General features: G+C 41.9%; 1 protein-coding gene across 6 annotated transcripts in view; it reads right to left on the reverse strand.

The window, feature by feature from the left end:
* Nucleotides 1–18,445, reverse strand: part of LOC142495174 (uncharacterized) — a 329,787-nt gene that overhangs the window by 45,063 nt on the left and 266,279 nt on the right. The window lies entirely within an intron of this gene.

Raw genomic sequence — 18,445 nt, forward strand, 5'->3', positions numbered from 1 at the left:
TCTGCTATCTGACACCTGGACAGGTCTTTACTTCCCTGCGAGGTAGGGCCCGGGACCCCCACCCCATGCTCAATAATTAGGGCCCCAGATTCTCTACCCTCGGTGAACAGTTTGGACCCAGACTACCTGCCCCCCATCCAATCCACAGTTTAGGCTCATAAATTCATCTACCCTCCCCACCCCTCCATTCCCTGCTAAATACTAGTCCAGGGCCCTAGGAAAGCTGTCAGCAGTCGTGTCCACTGGGGACATATTTTTTTCTACAGTGATCAATTTCCTGTCTCTCAGAAAACAAGGGGTCTCCGCAGGTAGGGGCACTGCAAATTTTCTTACATGACCCTAGTCCGGGTCATGTAACAAAATATCTTTCCCCCCCCTTCCCACAGAGAAATCTGTCTGCTGCTTTATAAGCAGCATTGTAAGGAGAAATTCAACTAAAGCTCATATGGGTCAGGTCTAGCACCTGGGATACGTGCCGGTGAGGAGGAAAGTGGAATAAACCCCCAGAGCAAAAAAAATTGGAGGCAAATAGTTTTGGGCCTGCAACCTAATCCAAACGGAGACTTGGCTAGAGAGGTAGCTGTGGAGCGACAGGTCGACGTGTGAGATTTCTTAAGCAGGAGAAGCAAAACTTATAGGTGTTGGTGGTAGGTGTGCTGTAGTGATTCTAATATGTAATCATGACATTTATGCTGCTTACAGTATAGTACAACTCAATTGCAAGTACCTAAGTGAAACAGCTCTGCTGTAAGTTGCATATCAGTGAAAACTGTGCGTTCACGAGTGTAGTGACTGCTTATAAACCATCTGACTTCCACCCCTAAATTTAGGCTGGATATTTCTTCTTTTGTTTGCAATTATACAATCCCTACAAAATACATCCTGTTTTTCCATGTATCATACTGTATATGCAACACTTAGAAATCTAACAGGCAAGGGCTACATAGTGTAACAAATATGAAATTATGACACAAAAAGTACAGCAAGCGTATTCTCTCAGAGTACAAGTAAAGCATGTGCATGTACAGTATATGGAAAACCAGTCTCAAAGGTTAAAACAATAGATACAGAATACGTAGTAAACAGCAAAATTCAGCTGATTGAGCAAAAGATCAGACGTTCATATGTTGTTATTAGGAAGAGGAAATTATACAATCCCTACAAAATACATCCTGTTTTTCCATGTATCATACTGTATATGCAACACTTAGAAATCTAACAGGCAAGGGCTACATAGTGTAACAAATATGAAATTATGACACAAAAAGTACAGCAAGCGTATTCTCTCAGAGTACAATGCATGTGCATGTACAGTATATGGAAAACCAGTCTCAAAGGTTAAAACAATAGATACAGAATACGTAGTTAACAGCAAAATTCAGCTGATTGAGCAAAAGATCAGACGTTCATATGTTGTTATTAGGAAGAGGAAAAAAAATGTACTAGTGGTATGTAAACTGGTGTAATTCTACTAATGGTTTCTCTTTTGTATATTACTGTCCACATACTGTACAGTTAAGGACATACACATTCAGCCCTCTACTTAATATGCTGTAAAAACAGTCATCCCTGTGCTGTAGAATATTTTAGTGGACTTCTAGAATTAACACTTCTCCAGCACTAGGTAAGCCAGCTTCACAGCATATTGCATATTGGCCTGAGAAATGGGAAGACATGATATAGTGATTGACGCAGGTAAAAGCTACAGTATGTGAGTCATGTAATTATTATCTAACTGCCTCTTTTGCTTTTTCCCTACACAATTTGTTTACTGATGCAGTTTAGGTAGAAAAGGCACAGAACACCTTGATATAGCGATGCTATGAAAAACATGTGTACAATTTCTTTCCTACTGTAGCATGTGATTTACAGCAATTGTTTTTGAGCTTCATAAAAGTCCCCCAAAGTTTTGAACTGGAGTTACAGTAGGTAATGTATAGAAGCTGTTTAACTTCAATGTCAACCAAATGTACCTCAGAACTTGTTCTGGTAACAGAAATAATGTCATGCAAGCTCATCCACATTTCTTGTGGAAAAATTGCTATTTTGCCTTCAGCTTTTGAGCCACTATCATATGTAAATTCTTCACCGCAGGTAGCTGCGATTAGCTATTTAAATATGGTCATTGCATTTTTAGCACCTGAAATCACAGAACATAAAGTAGTGTGGCCTATGTACTAGGAGCATATTTTAATTGTTAGTGTATCAAACTGTTAGTGATAAAAAGCAGTATCAACCTTCATAAAAGATGTGAATCGGCTACATTTCAGCCTATTTAACCACTGTCCTAACATCACTGTCCTCAGGCTGTAGAAGGTTCTTGAACCAGTGCTAAGTCCAGTTTCACACGCAACCATTGTCCTTCTCTACCCATCGCTCTCATGTGGCATACATTTTATCCCTCCTTATGGATGAGGCTCTGGTGTGGGCTTCACCCGTTTATGAAAAAAAACTCTCCCCTGCTGGATAACTATCGCCCTCTTGCCGACCTACCGGATGATCTTCAATACTCCCGGTCGTGTGGCCTCTGCTGAGACAGCACTCCTCCAAATCAAGAAAGGCTCCCGCACCATGGGTTAACATGCAGTCAAGTTTAGGACCCTGGCCACAGAGACAGACTGGAAGAAGGAGTGCTGAAACCTGCATTCTGTCAAGGCATAGGGGAGAGGCTGAAAGACAAGCTAACCTACAGAGATGTCCCTGTTGATCTAGAAGGCCTGATCTCCATTTGCATTTCTCTCAATCTCAGAATAAGGGAGACATGTCAGGAGCAAGAGGACTGTCGTAAACTCCAGCCGGTTCTGTTGGCACTGCATGTCCAGCTGCGAGTAAGTCTGTGGAGGAGCCCATGCAGTTGGGCAATATGTGCCTCACTGAACAGAAGAAACAGCACCAGCGCTCTATGGGGTTATGCTTCTACTGTGGCTAGAAGGGCCACATGGCACGGACGTGTAAAAAAAAAAAAAACCAGGCAACACCAGTACCTTGACGATATAGGAACATTTCTTCTGAGCATATACACCATCACCTCACCACCTTCCAGTTGTCTGATGATTCCCGTCCATCTATGTTGGCAGGACAACTACGTCTCAACTGAGGCCTTCGTGGATTCAGGAGTTGCCGTTATGTTTGTGGATCAGGCCTTTGCCGATCGAGCCAGCAATTTACTCCTGAAGAAGGTATGAAATTGCCCACGTCTATTTCCATTATTGATGGGAGACCACTGGGATCTGGAAACATTTTGTAGGAGACGGTTCAAGTCAAGGCCATAGTGAATGATCTACACCACAAATCCCTCCAGCTGGACGTTATCCATTACTCAGCAATTTAAATTGTTCTGGGACTTATTTGGCTACATGCCCACAATCCCCGGATTGACTGACCGCAGGACATATAGTAGCCTGGGGAACCTCCTGCCATTTGAGGTGCCCTTCACCCTGTCGTCTAGTGGGGACTCTCCACCTATCAGAGCAAGAAGGATTGATTGGTCTTTCAGCCTGCTACTCCAATCTCAGTTGAGTCTTCGATAAAAGACAGGCGAAGGAGCTACCATTTCATTGTCTCTTTGGTTGCGCTATCGACCTGCTCATTGGCACGACTCCACGCGGACGCACGTATCCTCTAGCCGAGCTGAAACTAGGTCATGAGGGCATATATAGAGGATTATCTAAAGTGTGGACTCATACGCAAGTCCAAATCACCTGCTGGTGCTGGCCTTTTCTTTGTAGCCAAGAAAGATGGATCCTTGAGGCTGTGTATTGATTATAGGGGTTTGAACAGAATGGCTGTTAAAAACCGATACCAACACCCCCTGATCACCAAACTCCTCGACCGTCTACGCGACTCACCAGTTTTCACTAAACTTGCCCTAAGAGGCACTTTCAACCTTATACGTATAAAGCAAAGGGACGAGTGGAAAACAGCTTTCAACACACATGACAAACATTAGGAGTATCAGGTGATGCCCTTCGGCTTATGCAAAGTTTTCCAGATTTTTTGTGAACAAGATTTTCAGAGATATGTTAGACTCTTCCGTTGTCTACCTTGATGATATCCTCATCTATCCAAAGACCATTGAACATCATCAGCAGGTGAGGATGGTTCTTCAGCATCTCCTAAAGAATAATCTCTTGGCCAAATTTGAGAAATGTGAATTTGAGAAATCCAGGCTTTCCTTTCTTGGCTAAATCATCTCAGCTCAAGGTCTAGAAATTGATCCTTCCAAGGTTTCTGCTGTTCAGGATTGGCCGTTGGCCAAGGGATTAAGTCTATTCAGAGGATTCTTGGATTTTCGAATTACTATAGACGCTTTATTCGGGACTTTTCTAAAATTGTCGAACCCATTACGTCCATGACCAAGAAACAGGCAGATCATGTGAAGTGGTCTAGAGAAGCACAGGTAGATTTTCTGAAGCTTAAGAAGCCTTTTTCTTCTGTGTCTATCTTGAAGCACCCGATCCTCTTTGTCCTTTCATTGTGGAAGTCGACACCTCTGATGTTGGAGCGGGTGCAGTTCTGTCAGAGAGAAGCGAGTTTCAAGGTCGATTACCACCATGTTCCTTCTTCTTTAAGAAGTTCTCATCTGCTGAACGCAACTATGATGTGGGCAATTGAAAGCTTTTAGCTGTTATGATGGCCCTGGGAGAGTGGACAAATAAACAGAAAGCACTTGAAAAAGACCTACTAAGGTCGAAACGGTCGTTGTGTACGGTGCAATAAAATTTGAAGTTTTGCAAAATCCGTGGAGCGCTGGATCCTTCTTTTTGGCAGTCCTGGGAGAGTGGAGGCATCTCCCCGAGGGAACTTCAGAACCAATCACGGTTTTAACTGACCACAAGAATTTGGAATATCCCATATGGGTGCGGAGGCTTAACACTCATCAAATTTGATCAAAATTTGGACCACACTTTATTGGTCCTTACAGAATCATCTGAAAAGTGAATGAGCTTGCTTTTCAACTGGAACTTCCTCCTTCCTTGAAGATTCCTTTTAAATTTCATGTGTCACTCTTGAAGCCAGTCTTGAAGAATACTTTTTCTGGTTCTACACTCCCTCCTAACCCGGTAGACATTGATGGGCAACTAGAGTATGTGGTACGGCAGATACTGGATTCACGTAGGTCTAGAGTACTCTCTGCAGTACTTGGTGGACTGAAAGGGGTATGGTCCTGAGGAGAAGAGTTGGGTAAAGGCTCAGGATGTTCACACCTCTACCCTGGTCAAGTCGTTTTATCGTCACCATCCTGATAAACCAGGTTTTAGTCATCCAAGATGGCTGGATTAGGATGATCTCGCCTCAACTAAGATGACCACCAAAACCGAAAGTCAGCCTCTCTCTGGCTCTGAATGTCTGCACCTGCTCCCATTGCTCCCAGCCGGTGCCCGTGTAAAGTATTGTTATACTGGGTGTGCTTCCTTGTCCTGTGTTTTTCCCTGTCCTTGCTATTGATCTTGTTTTGACCGCTGCCATCTACTCTGCCTGCCTCAACCCCGGAACCGGACCGACCATTTTTGCCTGCCGCTTACAGTACCTCGACCCCAAGAACTAGACTCCACCATTCTTGCCCGGAACCAGGCATCACTACCCGTGCATTTCTAGGCCTCTGATCCCAGGCCAAGGTCAGTGTATCACTCCCTACCTCTGCCCTGCGGGTTCGTATCCTAATTTCCAGACAGCAACATTACAATGTTGAGTGAAATAGATACATATTTCTAAAGTGTGTTCATTTTTGAGATAGTCAGGTCTAAAAATAGTGGTCTGTAATCACATTTAAACAAAACAAAAAACCCAGATGAATGTACATAGTAGAAGATTCAAATGTGACCGAGACTTTAGACTGTACAGGCATACCCCGCTTTAAGTACACTCACTTTAAGTACACTCGCGAGTAAGTACATATCGCCCAATAGGCAAACGGCAGCTCACGCATGCGCCTGTCATCACGTCCTGAACAGCAATACCGGCTCCCTACCTGTACCGAAGCTGTGCGCAAGCGGGGAGACTATAGAGCCTGTTACAAATGCGTTATTTGCATCAGTTATGTATATAACGATTGCAGTACAGTACATGCATTGATAAGTGGGAAAAGGTAGTGCTTCACTTTAAGTACATTTTCGCTTTACATACATGCTCCGGTCCCATTGCGTACGTTAATGCGGGGTATGCCTGTAAATAACTGCATGATGTTAAGTACATGGATAATAACATTATAATATTCACAGAAGCAAACTAATTAAAATGTGGTAGCCCAATATTTTTTGTAATAGATTTCTATAAATGGCTTATTGTTTGGAGGGATTATATATTTGATTTAAAGTAACATGAGCTTCAAAGAGAAGCTCAAAGGGATAAAAACCATGGAAGGATTGGCTTGGGAGAGGAAATATTAAATTCCGGATAGCTATAGTGTTATTGTTGTGTGAGATAGACAAAGGACAAGGTGGCTGTCATAAGAAAGCAAGCATAAGGTGAATGTTGTTATGGTGTAAGGGAGGCCAGGGCATCAGATGTACTGTATACTCTTTATTTCTTCAGATTCTTCAGATGTGGTTAAATCACTAAGAATTTCACAGAAACTGGAGTGATTTCAAATTGGAGAACTGAGCAGTAGTTATGGGTTGATCTGCTGTTGGGCAAAATAAAAAGAATTCCCAATCAAACAATGACTAATTATTAATTAGTCTAATTATTAAATATTGTGTGTATTGGGGGGTTTGTGTGGGCAGTGTGGGAGGGGGTATTGTGTGTGTATTGGTGGGAATTGTGTGTGTGGCCAGGGGAGGAGAAGGAAATGAGTGTGAGGAAAGGGGGAATTGAGAGAGAGGGGGTAATTGAGTGATAGCAGGGGGTGGGGGGGAGAGAAGAGATGGAGGGGTAGAGTGAGTGAGAAAGAGAAGGGGAAGAGTGAGAGACAGAGGGGGGAGAGAAATGCAGGTGTGAAATGGGAGGGCTCGTAAGGCCACCGACACGTGGGGTGGGGGGAGTCGGGAGGGAGCGCGGCACTAACACGGGGGATGGCGGGGGAGGCAAAGCTCTAGTCCCGGGACCCAAGAAATCTGTTGGTGGCCCCGTCTTCCAGGGTCTAATGGTCCCTGTTTATTAAAGAAAAACTATGCACTTAACACACAAAAATCTGTTGTAGCAAAATGTGTCCAAAAATGTAAATATTCAATGCCCAAGATAAAGTACAGGTATATAAACTCAAGAATAAACATATAGAGCTTGACTTTACACGGTGTATACTGTACATCAAGATTTGAAATGTATATGACATGGGTACAACATTTAAGCATTATAAATCCATCCATATTTTCGCAAGTATGATAATCTAATTATATATGGGGCTGCCAGGATAAAAGATGTCTATATACATACAGTAGACAGCACTGCTACAGTATATGTAGTAACTCCATGTACTATGCAACAATCCTCCCTATTAAATTGAGTAAGAGGCCGGGTGATACACAACTTCAATTCAAAGGAATGAACAGGTAAAGATTTATCTACCGTACTTCCATTCAAGTGAATGTAAAGTGCATGCATACAACAGTGTGTTACCCCACATCTGACTACATTAAGTAGGGGTCAATGAATCTCTGCCTCATAGAAATCCTAATCCCTAATCCCAATCGGAAGATAAAGTGACTTGTCCAAGGACATTTGAAACTGGTACTATGTCTTGAATAGCACTTCAGCAAACACAGCCTTAACCACAAGGCTACTCCTTTTCCACTTAAATGCCACACTTGGGATGCTTTTGGGGAACATATCAGAATGTTTATAAACAAATAAATCAATGAATGGATGAGTTCAGCGGCAGCAAAGCCATGATCTACATATAGTACCTCAGTGTTAGAAAACCCACAACACAATGTTGCAAGCTTTGCAAACAAAGCATCAAAATATCAATTAAGGTCTGGTAAGCACAACCACTGTGTCAGAATGTATCCAATGATCCCTATACTGTCACTCTAATAGAAGACAGTAGGACAAAATGGCTCTATTCAAACCTGGCCAGCTATGAAACAATGTAAAATGTGAGTGAACGGGTTAGCTGGTGACATACTGCATGTGAGTAAACTAACAAAGCTCCAGCTGAAATCTCTGGTGCCATCCCGCGCAAAATCTGAACGACAACATTTTTGTGAATCGTCCTCATTCATTTCTACAAAAAAAATAAATGTAAAACCCTTCAATGTTAAAGCGGCTAATGGGTCACAATGCATTGCAGTCCTCCCAGCTGATCCAATCATGGAGTCTATCAAGCTGACAATTGTGAAGAGGACTCTCCTTTTTCCCCACACATTGGTCTAGCCCAGGGGTGGCCAAATCCAGTCATCAAGGGCCACCAACGAGTAAGGTTTTAAGGATATCCCTGCTTCAGCACATATGGTCCAGTCATTAACTGAGCCAATGATTCAGCCACCTGTGCTGAAGCAGGGATATCCCTAAAACCAGACTTGTTGATGGCCCCTGAGGACAGGAGTTGGCCACTCATGGTCTAGCCTGTGCCCACCATTCTTCCCCTTTATTCTTGCTTAAAAAAAAGAATTGCCACCCGTAAACCTCTCTCGGCCACTTATATGGAAGTAAAGGCACTGGCTGCTTTAAGAGAGTTCCACAAATACTATTTCACAATTTGTTCAATAGCAAAATACTGGAGGATATCACCATGAAATGATTGGGACAACAAAAAAAATAATAATAATAAAAATCTGGGTTATTTGTGTTCAAAGAAAGTGAAAGGGTCATTGCTACTTTGGCAATTGATTTCTAATTTTTTTTGCAGTGACCGGGAACAATGTGGCCATGTACTGTGCTTGTTATCCAACCTGTTCCTGCCCTCATCTGCACATCAGGGTATAAAAAATAATTTCCAAAACAAAACCCTTTGAAGTGCTGTAATAGGTCCCGTTTGTGAAGGAAAACAAAGCTAAGTGTCCACAGCAGGCCTCATTGTTGTTGAGGCATGACCTGATGATGTAATGCACTAAACGCCAGAGGGCTTGTAAGTTCTTAAGGAAGACTCTTCACAAAGTTGGCATTCAGTGTTGTACAAAACACTGATCATTGTTATATTTTTTTTTTAATATGTATGTTGGTCGTCTCCCCCAATAGACACATGGAATACAAAAAGAAATACACACCGTTTATTGATTTCCCCACCAATACTGCATCCGAAAAGTTCCAAAATGTACATGTTACTGATATCTTCTTATGTATCATACTCCACAGTACTGTTCCTTACTACAAAAAACATTGATTATGGAGCCGATTTAATTGAAAGAGACATTATAACATACAGGCCCTCATTACCTTCCATATCTGTTTGTGGTTGTCTCTCCTTACTTGTCATTCAGTTTATGTAATTGATGTCACTCTGTAACCTCACTGTACCACACTGCGGAATATGTTGGCGCTTTACAAATAAAGGATAATAATACTTACAAATTGCTTTTATATTGCAAGTTAACCTCTGGTCACATGGTTTAGTGAGAAATCTTCCAGATATTGTCTGGTTTAGAGAAATGTTGACATTTCAAAGAAAAAAACCCCCGGGATTATTTTAATGCTGTGGGAATCCTCAACCTATTGCTTCCAATAACCAGAGACAAGAGCAATTTGGAAATTGATAATCTGCTTGGATTTGGGTTTGGGGCCCATATTCTAACAACAACAACTGAATATATTCTAACTTACAAAACACATTAGCATTGTTAAAATACACAGTATAACCTCTATGCTGTTGTAGGAATCTTACTGTAGTGCATTGCTATGCAGCAACGTAGCATATCTTTATGAGAGTGAAGGAGTAATGTAACAGTATGAGACTCGTTAGGTGTAAAAAAAAAAAAAGGCTAATTGTTTTCAATGTATTGCAGCTCTAATACATGATGTGAAGTGTGCCTTTAAAAGCACTCGTCCATCTTTCTGCTGCTAAAGGGGCGAGCAACGCATTGATGTGCATTCTGTTGTTGTACTCCCTGGCAGTGAAAAGGTTAAACAAATTAAATCCAAAGAGCTTTTCTCTCCAGCTTAATGGGATCACACTTTCCTGCATTCAGAAACAATGCTTCTGCTGTACGCAACACTGCGCTCCATAACATTAACCCCTTTATCCCCACACACCCAATGGCAGAGAAGGGGTTAGATTCATTTCACTGCCCACGTGCTTATTCATGACATGAAGCTCTTGGACAAGAAAAGCTCATTCTCTCAAAAGTGTCAAACATAATTGGAAACAAATGCACTTTCACAAAAGCCTGAGGTTTGCAAGATAAGAGGTTTTATTTTTTTATTGGGTCATGTGAAATTGTGCAGATTGGATGTTTAGCAGCAGCCTCCTCACAAAACATTCTTGATGATCACCGCTGCTATTGTATCGCCATGTTGCACCCACCAGGGGCGCAATCAGAATCTCTAATTGGGGGGTGCAGTGTTTTCTCCCCAGAAGCGTTGTCATGATGTCACTGTCACATGGGGTGCGTTGTCATGGAAACGCGTCTCTATGTGACGTCGCATTACCATAACGATGCAACGTCACATGACACCAGCGAGGAGGGCTGCTCTGTTACAGAGGTCCTGCTCTCATCCCCGGCAGTTCATTGCTGTGGGGAAGTGAGCGGGGCCTCTGTAAGCGCAATATCAATTCTTGGTGGTTGCACTTTGCACCCCCCTTGGTTGCGCTACTGGCACCCACATAGTAAGACTCTAGGGTGAATAATGCCTGATATTCTCAGTATCTTAGTGATTTCAATTGATGTTTAAAATAACAGCGAATGTTATATTTATTGGACGGTGGATGTTTATACTATCCATGCAACTTTAAGGACAACATATTCTTCAGGGCCTATGACTCAAGAGGCAACTCAAACCCGAAAAGGGACCTCAATAATACACAGTCCTTGCATTAGATAGTAGTGAGAACAATAATAAGAGCAACATGTTGATAATAGAAAATGTAAAATTTTCTAAACTAACAAGATAGCCCTCTCCTTACAGTTTCAAATTATGTATTAGTCAACTCAACCTTTATTGAGTTTCTCTTTTTGATGTGATTTGCATATCATCTGCCCTGAGCACACAGTCTTACTAATCATAGAAATAATGAACTGTTTAATGTTTGTTCATGTTTGTCCTTGGAGGGACTGCATCTTTTAGAATACAGTCTACATATCTTGATTTCCATTGGCCCCAAGGAAGAAAAGTGACTTTGTAAAGCCACTTATACTTGCCAGTACATACTGTGCAGATAGTAAAAATGATTTATTTCCCATTGAAAATTAATGTCCAAATTCACAGAGGTCCATTAACTCAGTGACGCCCCTTATTTTGCTTCAGGATAACACATATCTACAAACTTGATTATACTGAATGCCAAAACAAAGGCTGTTATTTCACTCATTAGTATAGGCTTAACACCATATTAAAGTTACCACTACCCTGCACTAGCTTCAAATAACATGGCAGTAAGCATGTCTTACCTAAAGCTGGCCTAACTCCCACCCAGGCCCTAAAATATGGATTGTGGCTCTCTCTGTCTCTCTGTCTCTCTCCCCCCCATATTCCAGGGTCTGGATGCGAGTAATTCCATCTAGAGGTATAATCTTACTAATGTCATGTTAGACCCCTGCGTTAACTATACCGGACCTATGTGGATATGAGCTGTTAGTTGGAATGCATCTTTTGCATATCATTAGAACTAACGCCCGTTATGCTTAACGCAATGCCTTTTCCAGCCAAAAACATGACAAAATAAAGGCATTGAACTTTGAAGACGTGTGTTAACTTAGGTTAACGGTTGGTAAGGTCAGTAGTGGATGTCTGTGGATCTGGGCCTAAGTGCTGTAACATACAAAAAATCAGAGAGAACTGGATAAATAATTGCCTCAGAGACTGGAATCTCTGAGCTGATATTTGTAAGGATTAGGTTGTTACGTAACTGCTGGTGATGTGACTACCTTGAGTAGGTTTATTGCTGAACCATATTAAATACATCATAGAATTCTAGGAAAAAATGTGACTCAACTTTTCTAATAAGAAATTAAATCTGCTTCAATCGAAGTTACATGACTCCAGCTACCCTATTATATGTAGAAGAAAAGCAAAAAGCAGAACTAATATCAAATAAGTCCTTTCTCTATCATTGGGGGATATTCATTAAACTGCGATATTGTCGATCTAAACGCTATTGCACGGAAACTCCTGTTGTAGTCAATGGGAATTTCTGTAAGATAGTACCCATTACAGCACTATCGACTATACTGACTTCAATGGAAGTATCCGAGTCATAGCGACCCAACTGGCACTATTTAAATGTAATGAATATCCCCTGTTGTCGTATCTTCCTGTCTGGAAACCAGTAATGAGAAGGGTGAGGGACCAGTACAGTGAGAGTGACAAAACCCTCTCAAATGTTCGGCTTATCTGGTCTACAAAGTACTCTGAAAAATAATTGTCAAATATTTATAAAGAGGTCATGAAGACTGACAGTCACATGATGATACTGAGCCTGATTTCTGCGAGAAAAGACACAATGCCAATAAGCTGTGTAAACTACAACAGTGCAACACTGAGATCTGAGTCAAACCAGTCTTCTGTGAGAACTCTAAGGACGTTTGGCCATGCCCAAATCGCCACCGGCGCCCCACCACCAGCATAACTACTGACCGCAAGGCGAGTAAGCACAGGTCACCTTGCCGTCACCGCCTTCTGCATGTCCTCAGCGCATCTCCAGACTGAGCACCTATGCCGCAGCATGACCTCAGAGCTTCTCCCAGCCCCAGGGTACCTTCACTACTCTGACTCGCAAGACACTCAGAGCGGGCCACCAGCAACCAGGACACATGTTTTCGTTTCCCGTGCACCGCACGGCTTCCTGGCTGCTGGTGGCCGCACCGGGTGTTCTGCACGTCTGAGCGGCCCTGCGGCTGTGAGAGGCCTGAGGACATGTGGAAGGCGGAGACGGCTAGGTGACCTGCAGCGACTCGCCCTTTGGTCAGTAGGTATGGCGGCGGAGGGCCAGTGGTGATTTGATCGCAGTCAAATTTGCCGTAGCCAAAGGTCCCATTCCACTCTAAAGACACACTTCGCAAAATATGCTGGAATTACAATAATGTGAAAGTACTCCGCTAAGTAAGAAGGTCTCTACCATGGTACAATTTGTTTCACAATATAATAACTTTCACATTTTAGTTTTTTGATTGAAACTGCACAAAGGGTAATAATGGAAAAAATAATGGAACATAAACTATCTGTGGCTTTTTAAGATCAAAATAAGAAGCTTTAAAAACATAAAATAAGTATTCACAGTTAATTGTTTATGTGTAATTATGACATCCTATTTGTTAATTTAGGTAATAGCATAGAATCTATTATGCCTGCTCCTAGGACAAACCTTTATGATTTGTCCAGAGCTCAGCAGTCTTTGGAGCTCAGAGGTCAGGGGTTAACTGTGTATCCTCTGTCACTTGAGCGGCTGCATGTGAGTATGTTTTGCATCTGATCCTATCTGTGCAAGCTCGGCCTAGGAAAAGCATTGTCTTGTCACCCTACTTTGATTATTGCATATTGTGACGATAGGCCCTATCTATACGGAATGGGTCATTAGGCCATGACCGAATAACCGCTGGCGCTCCACCGCCACAGAAGTCGCCGCCGAGACTAATCACCACTGGACCATCTTGCTGTCACCATTTCCGCCGATGGGACAGCTCACCACCGCCATCTTTAAAGCTGCTGTCGCCTTCAGGAGCACGTGAGCACGCGGCTGCCATTTTTAAAGCTGCCATCTCTTTCAGGGCGCACGATTGGGGCAAACTCACGTGCTCCTGAAGGCAATGTGGCTTTAAAGATGGTGGGCGCGCGCTCACACACTCCTGAAGGCGACGGTGACTTTAACGCATGGGGCTCACGCGCTCCTGAAGGTAGTGGCAGTGCGGTGTCCTAGTGGCGAGATGGCGATAATGAGATGGCCCTGTGTTGAGTAGTCCCGGCAGCGGTTTGCATGCCAGCGACTTGGTCATGGCCAAACGTCCTATCTGCATATTCTACCTTTTTGGCACACAAAAGGTTAATTTGAGTTACAAGTTACATCTTAAAAAAGCATGTGTTTGGTTTATTAACTTGAAGCTATTTTTGCAGTCAGGCTGGAACGACCCTTTTATGTGATATATAAGAGAGTGGGTTATCTAAGAGCACTTTGATCTGTAAATTGCCAACCAGAGCTTAAGCAGCAAAGTATGTAGCACTGCGCAAACGGCATTTTAAAAAATTGAAGCAGGGGGTTTCTGGAGCTGAACTGCATTAATTTCCCCTCTGGTGACCCCCCGCTCCTGGAGATACTTACCTCTATCGTTGTAGCTGGTTTCTGCAGCCAGGAAACTTGTGTGCCTAACGAAATGGCGGTGTTTAAATGTCCTGCATCAAGTGGGCCAATAGGAAGCCGTGACGTCATCCCTTGCGGTTTCCTAATGACATGGACATTTAAACTCTACAAAGATACCGGCACCCCCAATGGAGGTAAGTATCTCTACAAGCAGGGATCCCCGCAGCTGAAATTAACACAGTTCAGCTCTAGATATGCCCTGCTTCAAACCTGTAATTAAAAAAAAAATGTAAAGAAAAACAAGTAGTGCTAAATGTTTTGCTGCTTTAACCTGGGGATATCATTAATGGCCCAATAAAATTATATGTGTACAGTATATTATGGAGGTCTGGTGACAGTACCCAGACTTACCAGAGTACCTTTGTGTCAGGGGACCCTATATTCCTGAATTTCTCCCCCCTTTGAGTAACAGAGAAAGGTGGAAAAAGGGTCAGCATTCAGTCTAAGGTCTTTACTAAAAATAAAAGATATCCTGGATCTGATATGATTCACAAGAATAACAAAAATATCTTTGAAACATTTGCGATCAGAAGGTTTAAATAATGCTAACAATCCATGATTGTGAGGGTGCATAGGTCAGATATTTGTTTACCCACCAAATTCAGACGTAGCCCTGTTCAGACTAATCCCAGGCAAACTCACCCGAATGTGATGAGGTGGGTCACAATATTCTAAGAGTTACGGCGATAGAGTTACAAGACATATAAGGCATTTTTTAATTTAAAAAAAACTATCTTTTCTCCCAAGTCATAAATATTTCATTTAAGATGGATGAGTGGAAAAATAGGACATGCCTAGGAGGGTGGGCTTAGTCTAGTCCCATTGCAAATGTCATGGATAAAAAGTCGGAATTTGGGGTATGAAATTAAAATTCAACAAGAGGAATGTTTTATGCCAAAAAGACACATGAATTCTCATATTCCAAACTCCAAAGACCTCTTTTAGGTTGGAACTGATGTATGTAGATATCTATGTACTATATATCTTTGTGTGGCCAGCGTGAGTGTGCGCCTGTGAGCGCATGGCGCTCAGATGCTTGCAGAGTCAAGTAAATTTGTTTCTGACACTCGCTTGCGCGTCACGTGAGCGGTTCGCGAATGATGGCGAACAAGCTCTGTGATGTCATGGCCATGTCCCCCGACACGCCGCCACATGCGCGCAACTAGCTGCCCAGGAATCGCACGGCCAAGCAGAGCGCATGTGCTTCCAGCCTGGCTGCAGCCTTACAGAGGCAGCAGGTGAGAGAATAAGTGCAGTACATGGCAGTGCTTGGCAGGAGTGACTGTGGGACAATAGCCAGCAAGCGGACTGTATAATCCCGGCCTCAGATTGAAGAAGCAATGGCACTCTCTCCTAAAATGAGTGGCCTCAGAGACTTTAGATGAGTCTAAGGTCAATCTTTGCCGTCCATGTTACTCCATTAATATGTTGTTTAAATGGCCAGCAATAGCCAAACTTTACTGACTGGGGTCCTTGGATCTTGACATTTATGACTTGGGTTTACGTTAGAGTTCCTCTGCCTTAATACAATCATAATTTGTATGGAAATCAAAGACTACTTGAGCCGTTAAACCAATAACCTGATGCTAATAAAAGATGCAAATGCACCCAAAATGAGCATTAGGTTAAACATATCATAGGAGATTTACTGAGCAGCGGTGTGGTCCTGACTGCATCCTTTGGCCCCTTCCAGCTACCGCCATATTTACAAAGTGCCTGCATGGCATCTCGCAGCTGCTGATAGACGCAGTCCAGTTACAGATAATGTGGAGCAGGAGATGTGATCAGCGTCTTACATTACAATGAGCTCATTTTAATGTGGGGGAAGGTTTGTGGTCATTTTAGGATTCACATTTCTTTGACAGAAGATGTTCCCTTTTAACTGGGCTCAACTATGGGGCTTTTTTAGTTTGAAAGACTGAAATGCATTAGTGCAGTTGCTTTTCTCAACATTTACTATAAAGAATGTTCCACAGGCTTAAAAATAATATATTTTTCCCAGACATTCTGAAAAATTAAAATGACAGATCTAATAGTTATGCCTTTGTTCCAGCAAGCAGATATATTTTTTTTCTTTCAATATCTCATTTGAAAAATCACTCAACTTATTCCTATTTGTGGTGACAGACTAATCAAACTGAAACCCTCCTATTTCATTTAGTGAAAATAGTAATTTTGTATTTTAATTTCTAAGTGAGTTAATGCACATCTAATGATGCCTCAATTTCCATTCAAGTGAATTCAACGGAGGACTGGTACCTCATTAGCTGTGCGATGTTCCACTTCAACACACATATATATATATATATATATATATATATATATATATATATATATTGAATAGAGGGGTAAGTTTCATATATTGAATAGAGGGGTAAGTTGGACTGGAGGGAGGCATTTGAATGCTCCTATTCTTATACTTTATTGAAAATTTACCGTATGTCACTGAATCCTCAGAGACGTACAAATGAGTTCAAGCAAACTGTTATTTGTAACCATTTTGCAGTGTTTGCTTCTTAGGTAACAGGAGGGTCAATATAAAAGTGATTAGGAAAAACAGATTATTCACCTGTTTTTATTCCCTAACCCCATGCATGATTCAAGGCCCTGCAAGATGTTGCTGTGAAAATAAGTTACATACTGTTCAACCATCTACAATACGTTATACATGCAGCCACCCTCCGAGTACAAATTTTGAGTACGCAGGAAACAGTGGGCCCAGTGTCAAAGAAAATCTGTGCCTCCTTCACCTCCTGCCCCCTTACAAAAACAACCTCTATCCTCTCCACACTACCATTGTACTCCTCCATAGTGTGCTGCTGCTGCTGCTGCTGCTGCTGCTGCTGCATTATGGATTCTGGGGCACCATTTTTTCCTGATCAGACATGATTGGCAGCACTTGCGCTGCACCACTATGGCCACCAATCAGAACTAAAACTTTTTTTAAATTAAAGGCCAGGAATATGGGGGTCCTGGAAATGGGCAGATTGAGGCAGTGGTCCCCAATGCCTTGCACTTGCTGCAACTGCTATATTTCATTGTGTTCCTTCTCCTGTGCCCTGTCCGTATAGTTTATTTATGTTGTGTATATTCTCTTGTATTATTCCCATGTTGAATTATCACTGAGGTCTTCCTATATATTTATAATAATTTCCATTAAGTGCTGGATAGGAGAGTTGATCAGCTGCCTTTTCCCCTGGGACTTATCCTAGTCAACAGTTCTGATTGTCACTAACACAGATGTACTCCTATTTAAGGAGCTGTTTCTAACCTATTGCCCTTAATCAAACATTACCAGGGTGCATGTTGAAAACACATCTATGCATGCATTACACTGCAATATTCTTAAGAAAATCTATAGTAACAAAACCTATTAGACAGACTCTAAATTGCGATTGTGGCAAAATGCAGGGACTTGTAAATAAATAATAAATACTGTAGTTTGGGTGAAAATGTTAGAAAAAAGTCTTTAAGTGGCTTGTATATTTGAGATACTTTAATATTTTTTTGGGAAACTGGCTTTGTGACAAAAAAAAACAAAAAAAACTACTGCTACATACTAGGTAGTTTATTTTGTACCAGTTTATTTAACACTGGGTTACCTGGTATGATTTATGAAGAATTGCCCTAAAACTTGTTATTAGTTAACTTCTAGTAAGAAGGGCTAAATATACAGCAAGTAACATTTTGTTCAACAAATTTTTGTTTACTCCTGTTGCAAAACAACATTTGTTCATTTGTCATCAATATACTGGTTAAACCAGTACCTGCTTAAAAGTCAAGCGTAGTCATATTTCAAATAAGGGCCATCAGTTTTGTAGATAGAGATGGAGAAGCGCACAAATGCTAGGTATAATAACCAATGATAGCCAAAGCCAAAGTCCAAGGATAATCCAGAAACAATAATATGAGTGAGAATAACAGCTAGCAATATTGGGTAATAAGCCTCCCGAAGACAGGTAATGGGTAGGAATGACCCCCCCCACGATCAGTCTAATTGGAATCAACCCTGTAGCAATGAAGTACTCACAATTCTTTGGTTTGGGGCTTGCAGGATGT

The sequence above is a fragment of the Ascaphus truei genome, chromosome 1 (genome assembly GCF_040206685.1).
Source record: "Ascaphus truei isolate aAscTru1 chromosome 1, aAscTru1.hap1, whole genome shotgun sequence".
Taxonomy (NCBI): domain Eukaryota; kingdom Metazoa; phylum Chordata; class Amphibia; order Anura; family Ascaphidae; genus Ascaphus; species Ascaphus truei.